A 12,486-nucleotide genomic window follows, 5' to 3' on the forward strand; every position below is an offset into this window, starting at 1 on the left:
CTAGCCTGCCAGGCTCTTCCATCTATGGGATTTCTTAGGCAAGAATACTGGAGTAGGTTGCCATTCCCTTCTCCAGGGGATTTTCACTACCCAGGGATCAAACCTGCATCTCCTATGGTTCCTGTATTGGCAGGCAGATTCTTTACCACTGCCACCTGGGAAGCCCCAAACTTCTTTAATACCTGTGTTTTAATGGATTCCTCTTGAATCCTCCCTCCCACTTTGTAAGAAACCCCAGACAATCTCTTCAACCTGCAATAGACCAACTCTCTCCTTTATTCATTTACAAACACCTATATAAAAAAGGGAGCCTCATTCTTTTGCAGCAGGGACCTCCTCCCCCTGCCTTGTATCTGGCTCCTTTCATCTCTTCCCTGGACTCAGCACAACCCCTGGCTCATGATCCAGCCTCCAGACCTGTTGCCGACCACCTCTTCTCCCTTCTCCACAGCACAGTGTGAAATGTAGCTGCCTTGGGTCCCTCCCTGCATAACAGCCCTAGTGTCTCCTCATTGTCTCCCAAAGCCCACACTTCTTGGCCTCCATCATCCGACTGGACACTACCTAGCAGATTCTTCCTCTGAACGCATGTGCACCTCTGTGAATTGGCACCTACCTTTCCTACTTCAGGGAGGACACGTCTGGGAAGCCTTGTTAGTGGCCCTCATGTGGTTTAATTCCTGATGGGCAGCTTGAGCTCACCTTCCACCAACATCTTTCCTCGTGGACTGGGGGTGTCCAGAGCGTCCTCGGGAAAGTATAGCTGACTCCAGCAGACCTCTCTAACCTCTCCCTCTACCTCCAACCGCATATCAAAGAAAAGCTGAATAAATGTTTGGAAGAGTCAACTTAGTATAAGCACCAACTTTCCAAAACTGATCTAGAAGTTTAATATAATTCCTATCAAAATTCCAGCAAAGTTTTTGTAGATATAGACAAACTTACTCTGAAGTTTACATGTAAAAGAATAAGCCCCAAGATAGTTAAAGCAATCTTGAACAAGACCAGTAAAGTGGAGGGATCACTTTTCCCAATTGGCAGGTTTACAATATAGCTATATTGTATATATATAGCAAATCAGTACAGAATTCATGATACAGATCAATAAAACAGAACAGAGAACCCAGAAATAGACTCACACCAAGAGAACTGACTGATTTTTGACACAGGTATAAAAGCAAGTCAATGAAAGAGGTAGACTTTTCCGTAACTAAATGATGCTGAAGCAATTGGACATCCATAGGCAGGAAGCAGACGAATGAGTGAATAAATGAATAAAACTTGATATAATCTAGCTTAAGGGATTGAGCTCCTTGAAAAATAGAAATCATTTCTGATTAATCTCTGGGACCTAGCACAGCATCTGGAACATGCAGACACTCTATGGACAGTGAATGAATGGATGATTTGTCAATGCTTGTGTTAAGTAGTACAGAAGTGGCCCAAGTACGCATTTGAGATGCTTCTCCTGGGGAAGAACCATCTGCACTGAATTTCAGAGCTGTACAGGGTTTGTCTTGAGATAAACTCTAAGACAGGCAGTCTGTTCCTTGGAAAGAACGCTGACATCAGATAATTTTGGAGAAAGCTCAGATCTGAGTTTGAGCACCAGCTTAGTAAGGTACTCACCAATGCTTTTCACTCTGGAACAGTTATCAACTATCTCTGGACCTCAAATTCTTCATCTATAAAGTGTGAAAGAAAATATTTACCTCAAAGGTTATATAAGGATTCATGTTCATATTAAGCACAAACAGTGCCCAGATATAAAAGACTAAAAAAATTATCTCTATCCATTCAATGATCTTAAAAAGTGTTAAATCAGAATCTGTCTTTATAAAAGGATGTAAATTGTTGAGAAAAATTAAATAGTAGTAAGTTGAAGTAGTCTTACTTTTGGTTTTAGCTAAACGGCTTTTTCTGGTCTTACTCAGAAATGCCCCCAGTAAGAATTCTCAGTTCATAACCAAAGTCATAGCTATTATCACTTGGATTTCTCTAAATATTTCCTACTCAAGCAATCACAGCCAATAGCCAGTAACACATGGATGAATGACACTTTTCATTTATCCCAAGCCAACTCTGTTTGGAACTGTTTAAATGAAAATAGATTCCTTCTGTTCATGGGGTTCTTGCAGCAAGACTACTGGAGTGGTTTGCCATTTTCTCCTCCAGGGACCATGTTTTGTCAGAATTCTCCACTATGACCCATCCGTCTTGGGTGGCCCTGTAGGGCATGGCTCATAGCTTCATTGAGTTATGCAAGCCTCTTCACTATGACAAGACAAGGCTGTGACCCATGAGGGGGTAAAGGTTAAGGAACATCCCTGGGTTAACAGCCAAATATGTTAACCAATTTTGCCACAGAGACACTTTGAATTGTGCTGCTAAAGAATTGCCAACATCCAATGGATCATCAAATTGCCAACATGCCTTGGATCACTGGAAAAGCAAGAGAGTTCCAGAAAAACATTTACTTCTGCTTTATTGACTACGCCAAAGCCTTTGACTGTGTGGATCACAAGAAACTGTGGAAAATTCTGAAAGAGATGGGAATACCAGACCACCTGACCCACCTCCTGAGGAATCTCTACACAGGTCAAGAAGCAACGGTTAGAACTGGACATGGAACAACAGACTGGTTCCAAATAGGGAAGGGAGCACATCAAGGCTTTATACAGTCATCCTGCTTATTTAACGTCTATGTACAGTACATCATGTGAAATATTGAGCTGGATGAAACACAAGCTGGAATCAAGATTGCTGGGAGAAATATCAGTAACTTCAGATATGCAGAAGACACCACCCTTATGGCAGAAAGTGAAGAACTAAAGAACCTCTTGATGAAAGTGAAAGAGAAGAGTGAAAAAGCTGGCTTAAAACTCAACATTCAGAAAAGTAAGATTATGGCATCTGGTCCCATCACTTCATGGCAAATAGATGGGGAAATAATGGAAACAGTGGAAGACTATTTTCTTGGGCTCCAAAATCACTACAGATGGTGACTGAAGCCATGAAATTAAAAGCCGCTTACTCCTTGAAAGAAAAGCAGTGACCAACCTAGACAGCATATTAAAAAGCAGAGACATTATTTTGCTAACAAAGGTCCATTCAGTCAAAGTTATGGTTTTTCCAACAGTTGTATACAGCAGTCATGTATGGATGTGAGATTTGGACTATAAAGAAAGCTGAATGCCAAAGAATTGATGCTTTTGAACTGTGGTGTTGGAGAAGAGTCTTGAGAGTCCCTTGGACTGCAAGGAGATCCAACCCATCAATTCTAAAGGCAATCAACCCTGACTATTCATTGCAAGGACTGATGCTGAAACTGAACTCCAATACTTTGGCCACCTGATTCGAAAAACTGACTCATTTGAAAAGACCCTGATGCTGGGAAAGATTGAAGCAGGAGGAGAAGGGGATGACAGAGGATGAAATGGTTGGATGGCATCACCGACTCGATGGACACGTGTTTGAGTAAACTCCGGGAGTTGGTGATGGACAGGGAAGCCTGGCTAACTCCAGTCCATGGGGTTGCAAAGAGTTGGACACGACTGAGCGACTGAACTGAACTGAACTGTATTCTCTGAATTTTTAACTATTTTAAAATCTTCATCTTTGTCTTCCCTTCAAGCCCATGTGTTCAGGGACCAACTTTGTAGCACTGAGTGAAGTCACCTATAGTCCCCAAGAAAACCTGGTAAATCCTAATGTTCAGAGATGAAAGAAGAAAATGAGCCCTGAATTCCTTTGTCATTAAAATTTCTTCCTTGTCGACTGAGTTTCTGTGGATTTGAATGAATTATCTAAGAATCAGTGTTAGCGTTTAATTGGAAGACAGAGGAAACCACAAAGAGTCTGACAAGAAAGGGCAGACAAAATAGGAATGTCTCTAGGCATTGAAAAGTTTGACAGGCGAGAAGAGTTTGTGATTTGAAAAGCAGCTGGAGAACATGAGTCAGCAGGAGATAACTAAAAAAAGTTAAATAATTAAGCTTACATAATAGCTATCTGATTGACTATCTAGATGTGGTTTTAATTAACACTTTTAACCTCTCTTTGTTGGTAACTATATATTATCCAATCTAAAAGTGGAGAACTTTCATTATTACCAAAAATCATTCATCTACAGAGTGTTGGGGGATTTATTTCCAAACTTAGCCAAGGAGCTACTGTCCTTCCAACTCCCTTCCCTCTCTCCTCCTCTCCACACAAACTCCCTTACAATTAGTTCTCTGAGTGGAAATTGAGGACTTGGCTCCTCCTTTTATCATTTTCTGTAGGTAAAGTGGAAGACTTAGTCCATCAGTCCTGTCTGACTCTCTGTGACCTCATGGACCGTAACTTGCAAGGGTCCTCTGTCCATGGGATTCTCCAGGTAAGGCTCCTCTGTCCATGGGATTCTTCAGGTAAGGGATGGGTTGCCATCCCTTCTCCAGGAGATCTTCTCCACCCAGAGATCAATCCAGGTCTCCTGCCCCGCAGACAGATTCTTTACCATCTGAGTCACCAGAGAAACCTTTTTATGTGTAAATTGGGATGTAATGATACGAAGAACTAAATTCTTGAGCAGGTTTACTGGATGGGGGCCCTTTCCTGGACAGAGTAGAGGGTGGAGTCGGCAAAGTTTAAGAAGATTTCGTCTTCCCACCTTTGAGGAGTTCTGAGCTATGTTTAAGATAGATCAATAAATAAATGTCCCTGGTGATGAAGAAAGTAAAAGATCTGCAAAGGAGGACAGAAAATTTTCCCAAGTTTGGGACAGAGTAGTTGGAGAGAAAGGCAAGAAAGAGATACTGGGGTTGGTGCTGAAAAGCTCAGCCTCTGGGCACCAGTGCTGAATTGAATCTTGTACACAGAGTTTGGGGTGAAGTACAAAAGAGTAACTTTATTGCTTTGCCAGGCAAAGCAGATCACAGAGGGGCACAGTGACCCTCAAAACTGCTGCAGTCCTTTAATCTGGTTTCAGATAGTCTCTCTGAAACCAGAGACTGAGTCTTCAGTGCTGTGCACAGACTTTCTCTGATTGTGGGGAGCAGGGGTTCCCCCCTAGTTGTTGTGGGCAGGGTTTTCATTATGGTGACTTCTCTTGCTGCAGAACATGGGCTGTAGGGCTCAAAGCTTCAGTAGTTGCAGCACACAGGCTCAGTAGTTGTGCCTCATGGGCCCTAGAGCTCAGGCTCAATAGTCATGGTGCTCTGAGGCTTAGTTGCATATGGAATCTTCCCTGACCAGGGATTGAACTCATGTCCCCTGCATTGGCAGGCAGACTCTCAACCTCTGGACCACCAGGGAAATCTAGGTCTCAGTCTTTTGATGAGTTTCTCTGGTTCTTTTAATCTGGCCCTAGATAGTCTGCTCTGAAATGATGAATGCTAATGTCACGCGAGTGTATGTTCCTCGGTTCTTTGTCTCGTCACAACAAAGAATTGGAGCGATGGACATTAAAGCCCTCGGCGTCACAGCTGTAGGGTCTTGAACAAACCGTGTTATAGCTCTTAGGCAAATCAGTGTTACAGCTCTATTTTATTTAGAAGATAGCAGGAGAATCCATCCTTGAAGTGTGAGGGCGTGCCAACCCAAAGACTCGAAGAGAAGAGAGTGGAGGAGTGCGCGGGAAAGGAGAGAGAGTGAGAGAGAGAGAGAGATAGGGCACACGCACGCGGTGTGTGGGGGCGGGGGGAGAGAGCGCACGCAGGCGGGAGAGAGAGAAAGAGAGAAAGCGCTTTGGCTCTTCCTTTTACAGGCTTTTTCCTCCACCTGGGCCTGCCCAATGCAAACTGGGCTTAGCCAGAAGTGCTATTTGTTCTACCTGAAGTCTTCACTCTGGTCCTTGGACCCTCCTTTGACCTTCCTTGTCTTTTAGCCACTGCCATTTTGGACTCCGTTTCCCTATTCTACCTACCTAACACTAACATCTTCCACTTGTAGAGGATATGAGTTCTGTAAAGAGCGCAAAGGTATTGTATCGTGTATCCCTTGAGGTAGAACCAGGACTCTCCCCCAAGGCTGCACTTTTGTTTCTTGGCTGCTCCCCCGTAGTCTCTGCATCCCCTCCCTTCCCTAATTAACAATTGTTGAAAGGGCTTGCATACCCAAGAGCCCCACTGGATTCATCTCGGTTTCAAGGTTGAGTCCTGAGGACCCTGCAGAAAGGGTACCTACCATGCAGCATGAGAGAAGAACTATAAAGTTATGTTACTCCAAAGCTAAATTCAAATCCTGCCCCAGGATACAATTTTAGTGTACAAACTATGTTAGAAAGGATAGCTATGAGCAAAAAAAAAAAAAAATGTTAGAGGGAAAATAAAATATAAACCTAAATGATAGTAAAGAAAGAAACTGCTACAGCCATCTGCCTGAAGTGGGAGCAGGGGTGCGGGATATTAACCTTGACTGGGACCTTGAGGGTTGGATAGAATTTTAAAGTGAGAAAAAGTAGTGTTTGGAGGGCAATGATAAAAAAGTTTGATTTTGCTTAGGCCAGAGTGTGGGAAGAGATAAGCTAAGCCTGAGGGCAGAAGACCTTGAATACTAAGCCAAGGAATTTGTATTTTACTTGCTGAATTTTTACAATGCTGCATCCAGCGTGTCCTTAAGTCAGTACATCCAAATACAAAGGTTTGTTTTTATTTTCTTTTTATTTTCCTTATCCAAGGAACCCATAGTAAGATCTTCAGATCTATTGCTGTCTGTTTAAATAGGTAGACATACTTTCTAACCTCTTCCTATACTTTTTCTCAATATAATTGCTAATAGTGACTCCTTTCTCTCTCAAAAATGGGTTGAATGATAAATTACTTGGACATCCTACTTACCTGCTACAATTTGCACTTAGTCCCATCTGGAAATGTAATGGAAATGTAATTCATTAAGTCTTTGGCAGGTGGAAATTTGCAGCTCTCTCTGCTGTTTTCACTTTGCTTGTGTCGACTTAAAAAGTATTCACAACCTAAAAGCTGAGAGTTGTTTTATGCAGTGGGAATTTTTAGGACTTTAAGCCCTGGAGAAAGCATCTCAAGTGATCCCAAGAGAACTGCTCTGAGGAGGTGAGAGGAGGAGCCAGGTTATATAGAAGTTTTGCAACAAAGGGCAGGTAGATTTTTTGTAAATTAAAGAAAACCAGATATCCCAAGTTAAGGAATTTTGCACTTTTTTTGTGTGTGTGAAAAAGTGAAAGTGTTAGTCGCCCAGTCATGCCCAACTGTTTGCAACCCCATGGACTGTGTGTAGCCTGCCAGGCTCCTCTGTCCATGCAATTCTCCAGGCAAGAATACTTGAGTGGATAGCCACCCCAGGGAATCTTCCTGGCCCAGGGATCAAGCCTAGGTCACCTGCATTGCAGGCAGATTCTTTACCATCTGAGCCAAAAGGGAAGCCTGTGTATGGAAAGATGCAAGAGTCTGAGCTCACTGAAATCGTTCCTTTGATGCGCATCTCAGCCAGTGTCCGGTTTTCACATCCTGAGCTCCTCAGGACTCACCACTCCCTCGTGGAGGGCTGCAGTAGCTATTGTCTGTTTACTGAAGTGGCAGGAAATAGTCCCATTCCTCACCTGCTTTCAGGTTAGACTTGTTTGTCTTGATGCCTCCCTGCTGCCTTCTCTCCTTCAGGTTTAACGTCTGACCAGCTTTCTTCCTTGGGCTTTAGACCCATTTGTCCTGGAAAAGACTCCTTTGACAGCCAGAGCTTACTCAGTGGACCTCCATCCTAGCTGAGCATTTGGGATTAAATGTCCCAACAGGCAGGCTAAGCACTAACCAGGAGAATTCCACACAAGGAAATTTTTCTAAAAACAATCTGATTTTTGGTGGTTTTTATAAAATATTTATCCCATCAACCCACTTGAGTTCGTTAATATTTTACAGCTTCATTTTTGGTTTTTGTTTTAATTTCAGATGAGGTCATGATAGCTTTTGCCATGCATAAGGCCTCTAAAAGTCTCCCCTTCCCCTTGCTCTAGCCCATCCTCAATGCTCTTGATCCCCTGTATATAGGGTGGGACCTGGACTGGTCCTGGCATTTGGTACTAAATGGGTAAAGCTAGCAAAGACATCAGTGAGGCCAAAGGAATACTAGATCCCCCCTGGGAAGAGTTGAATCTGGGGGATGTTTGTAAGCTTGCTCAAGGCCAGGAGAGGTGAGGTTTGATAGAGCTGTAAGTAAGGGCTGGTGTTCCACATGGGGAGCAGAATGAAAGCACCACCTGCTTTGGGAATCAGGATTTCTCAGGCAAAGGATTCCATATCCTACCTTGGTCTCACCCTCTCTCCTCCTGCAGGACCCAGATAGAGTCCTGGTCCTCAGCCCACACCTGTCCTGTCTATGAGTCTAAGACCCTTTTGTCTTCTCTTCTGTGGGTTTTCTTAGAGGACAAGGCCCTTCCACCATAAATACTCAGCACTGTCACCAGCATTGGTGCCCTGTAACTTTGGTTTTACCTCTTCCAGCATCTCCTCTTTACCAAGGAAGATGAAGGAGAGGAGATATTGTCATTCACCATATGCTGGTAGTTGTAGCCTCTATACTAGACACTTTACATCACTACCAATATTTAATTCTTATAACAAATAATGTCTAGAAGGTGATGGCAATGATCTCTTATTTTATTTTATTTTTTTCTCATAGCCCCGCCATGGCCGGGTCGAGCTGCAGCTCCGCCATCTTGGGCCGCCGCCGCCACCGCCGCCGCCGCTTGCTGCCCGCGCGCTGCCGGGCTGGCCCATCTCTCGGCAGGGCGATCTCTTATTTTAGATGAGAAACTGAGGCTTCAAGTGTTTTTCAGAAATTGCTCAAAGAATCGATGAGAGTGGGATTCCAATGGCAGCTTTCTAATATAATGTGCTGACTCCTAGAGCTGTTCTGGAAGGTGCTGGAAAGTGCTACTGGAAACAAAAATGTTAAGTCATAATTGATTCCTGCCCCCCCCAGGAAATGATAGTCCAGTGAGGCAGGCAAGCACACAGAAATCCACCCCAACTGGAGTAGGGTACCAGGAGAATAGACCACATAACCTGTCAGAATTCAACTCAAATATCCCATTTCCTGAGAGCCACTCCACAAAGATTCTAATCAAAGAACTATTATGTGTCTTATGCTAAAGTGCTCTATACTCTAATCAGACCACATATTTTAGCAATTTAATGTACTAGTAGAAAATAGTATTAGATGTAACATTAACAGGCTATGTTTTCATTCACTATATATTTATTCTAGGAGTAATCCTTGAATGTGTACTAAATTCTAGCTTCCTCCCTAGGTGTCAAGAATATAAATGCAAATATCATGTGAATCTTGACCTCCAGGGTCTTAGAATTGGTTTAATGACTTTGTAAGAGCACATTGTATAATTCTAACCATCTATAATCCTTTATTGGGGCTTCCCTGGTGACTTGGGGATAAAGAATCCACCTGCCAATGAAGGACATGTGTGGTTCAATCCCTGGATTGGGAAGATCCCCCCAAGGAGGAATGGCAACCCATTCCAGTACTCTTGCCTGGAGAATTTCATGGACAGAGGACCCTGGAGAGCTACAGTCCATGGGGTCACAAAGAGCTGGATAGAACTTAACATCTAAACAACAACAACAAATCCTGTTTCAAGGGGCTCTGGGCTGCATTTCTTAACTAGCTCATGGAATTCTCACTTTTCCAGGCATGTGGACGGTATGCAGAGAGTTCTCACCAACTGGGAATAACACTCCATTGCTGGATTAATTCAGTGGACACATGAGAATGAAGAAGGTCAAGGGAATCACCCTGTTGTCTGGAACATAACCACTGATGGGACTTTTCTTGGTATACATTTGGGTAGGAAAGTGTAAACAAAAAAATAAGATGATGAATTTCATCTGCTATAACCAGGCTCTCCCTGAACGATGCATCACCCCTTACCACTCTCTCGCTGCTTCCCTTCCTGGCTTATGTGATAGAAGAGAACAGTTTACTGTGGACCTTGCAGGTGGATATCTGCATCTGAATCCCAGTTTTGCTACCAAGAAACAAGTTGCTTTATCTCTGTGAACCTCACTCACCATCTTCATCTATGGAATGGAAGTGATCATAATCCTGCAGCAATGCCCTTGCTTGGGACCATTAAAAAGTTAATTAAAGGGCCAGCCACCAATCTTGGACTTCCCTGGTGTTTCAGTGGTCAAGAATCCTCCTGCCACTTAAAAAACTGGAAACAGAACTGCCTTATGATCCAGCAATCCCACTGCTGAGCATACACACTGAGGAAACCAGAATTGAAAGAGACACATGTACCCCAATGTTCATCACAGCACTGTTTAAAATAGCCAGGACGTGGAAGCAACCTAGATGTCCATCAGCAGATGAATGGATAAGAAAGCTGTGGTACATATACACAATGGAGTATTACTCAGCCATTAAAAAGAATACATTTGAATCAGTTCTAATGAGGTGGATGAAACTGGAACCTATTATACAGAGTGAAGTAAGCCAGAAAGAAAAACACCAATACAGTATACTAATGCATATATATTGGAGAAGGCAATGGCACCCCACTCCAGTACTTTTGCCTAGAAAATCCCATGGATGGAGGAGCCTGGTAGGCTGCAGTCCATGGGGTCGCTAGAGTTGGACACGACTGAATGACTTCACTTTCACTTTTCACTTTCATGCATTGGAGAAGGAAATGGCAACCCACTCCAGTGTTCTTGCCTGGAGAATCCCAGGGATGGGGAAGCCTGGTGGGCTGCCGTCGATGGGTTGCAGAGTTGGACATGACTGAAGTGACTTAGCAGCAGCAACGCATATATATAGAATTTAGAAAGATGGTAACAATAACCCTGTATACGAGACAGCAAAAGAGACACTGATGTATGGAACAGTCTTTTGGACTCTGTGGGAGAGGGAGAGGGTGGGATGATTTGGGAGAACGGCATTGAAACATGTATAATATCATATATGAAACGAGTTGCCAGTCCAGGTTTGATGCTCGATACTGGATGCTTGGGGCTGGTGCACTGGGACGACCCAGAGGGATGGTATGGGGAAGGAGGAGGGAGGTGGGTTCAGGATGGGGAATACATGTATACCTGTGGTGGATTCATTTTGATATATGGCAAAACCAAGCAATACTGTAAAGTTAAAAAATAAAATAAAATAAAAAAACAAAAAACAAAAAAAAAGAATCCTCCTGCCAGTGCAGAGGACATGGGTTCGATCAATCCTTGGTCTGGGAAGATTCCACATGCGGTGGAGCAACTAGGCCTGTGCGCCATAACTGCTGAGCCTGCAGCTGCAATTCCTGAAACCCATGTGCCTAGAATCTGTGCTCCACAACAAGAGAAGTCACGACAATGAGAAGACCTCACACCCCGATGAAAAGTAGCTCCTGCTCTCCTAAACCCACTCCCAGCAACAAAGACCCAGCACAGCCAAAAATCCGGAAGTGCTAGCCACCAGTCTGAATATCACCTTTTCTATACAGGGCACTGGGGTCTTAGGTTACTAAGCACAGTTGAGACAAGCTGCCTTTGAGGCTTCGGTTTCTAAAATTTGGTAGAAAGAGCCTCACCTTGGGGCAATACAGTAGCCTCATTTTTGGTTTTCTCTTTGGTGAGCTCTTTGAGGGCATGACTAGCCTTTATCTTGTTTACTTTCCATTCTCAGAACATTTCTAGTGCCAACTGATACTCAGTAAATGATTGCTGATTAATAACTATATATTTGGGGGAACCTCAAAGACAGCATGACTTTTTTGTACCAAAAAGCTTATTATTGAATCCACTTTATGTAAGACTCATGTTTCTTCAACTTCTTTCTTTTTTTTTATTCTAATTTTTTTTTTTTTTTAATTGAAATGACTATTCTTGCTTGGAGAATCCCATGGACAGAGGAGCTTAGCAGCGTACAGTCCATAGGGTCCCAAAGAGTCAGACACAACTGAAGCGACTTAGCACGTGTAGTTAATTTACAAAGCTGTGTTAGTTTCAGGTCAGTTGGTTCAGTTATACACATAAGGCTCTCTTTGTACAGTCAATATTTTCTCCACAAGAGTCTACTTTTACTTAATTGAAGTTTCTTCCCTATCCCCTTCTTTCAAGCGAAGTTATCAAAAAAACAGATGGTTATGTGCATCCATAACCACATACCAACAATGCAAAGCAGTGACGTGACCCTAAGTGGGCAGAGTGGTAACTAGGAATGCAGGTCCTGTTACTTTATCTGGATTCAAGTCCTAACTCTGTCGTTGGGTGACTGGGCAGGTTGATTCACCTCTCTGAGTCTTGGTTTCCTCCTTCTCTATAAAATAGAAATAGCAACACACAAAAAAGGAAATAATATAAATAATTAAAATGGTACCTACCCTTTGGAGGGCAGTTAAGGATGACAGTGTGAAAGTCACTATCCAGCTCACCCAGCAGCATCTGGCCTGTGGCTAGTGCTTTCCGAACTGTTACAGTGACAGCATCTCCCAAACACAGGAGACAACACAAGCCACCTCAGTCTCTGAAAGTC

The 12,486-nt window shown here is 43.2% G+C and overlaps 1 long non-coding RNA gene across 1 annotated transcript in view; it reads right to left on the bottom strand.

Moving 5' to 3' along the window:
- Nucleotides 1-11,861: 11,861 nt before the first annotated feature.
- The window catches only part of LOC138989871 (uncharacterized), a 50,980-nt gene continuing 50,355 nt past the window's right edge, over nt 11,862-12,486 (bottom strand). The window contains exon 8 of the long non-coding RNA XR_011465996.1: nt 11,862-12,270. This is a non-coding gene — a long non-coding RNA (uncharacterized lncRNA). The remainder of the gene's footprint in view (nt 12,271-12,486) is intronic.

The sequence above is a fragment of the Bos mutus genome, chromosome 11 (assembly GCF_027580195.1).
Source record: "Bos mutus isolate GX-2022 chromosome 11, NWIPB_WYAK_1.1, whole genome shotgun sequence".
NCBI classification, from domain to species: domain Eukaryota; kingdom Metazoa; phylum Chordata; class Mammalia; order Artiodactyla; family Bovidae; genus Bos; species Bos mutus.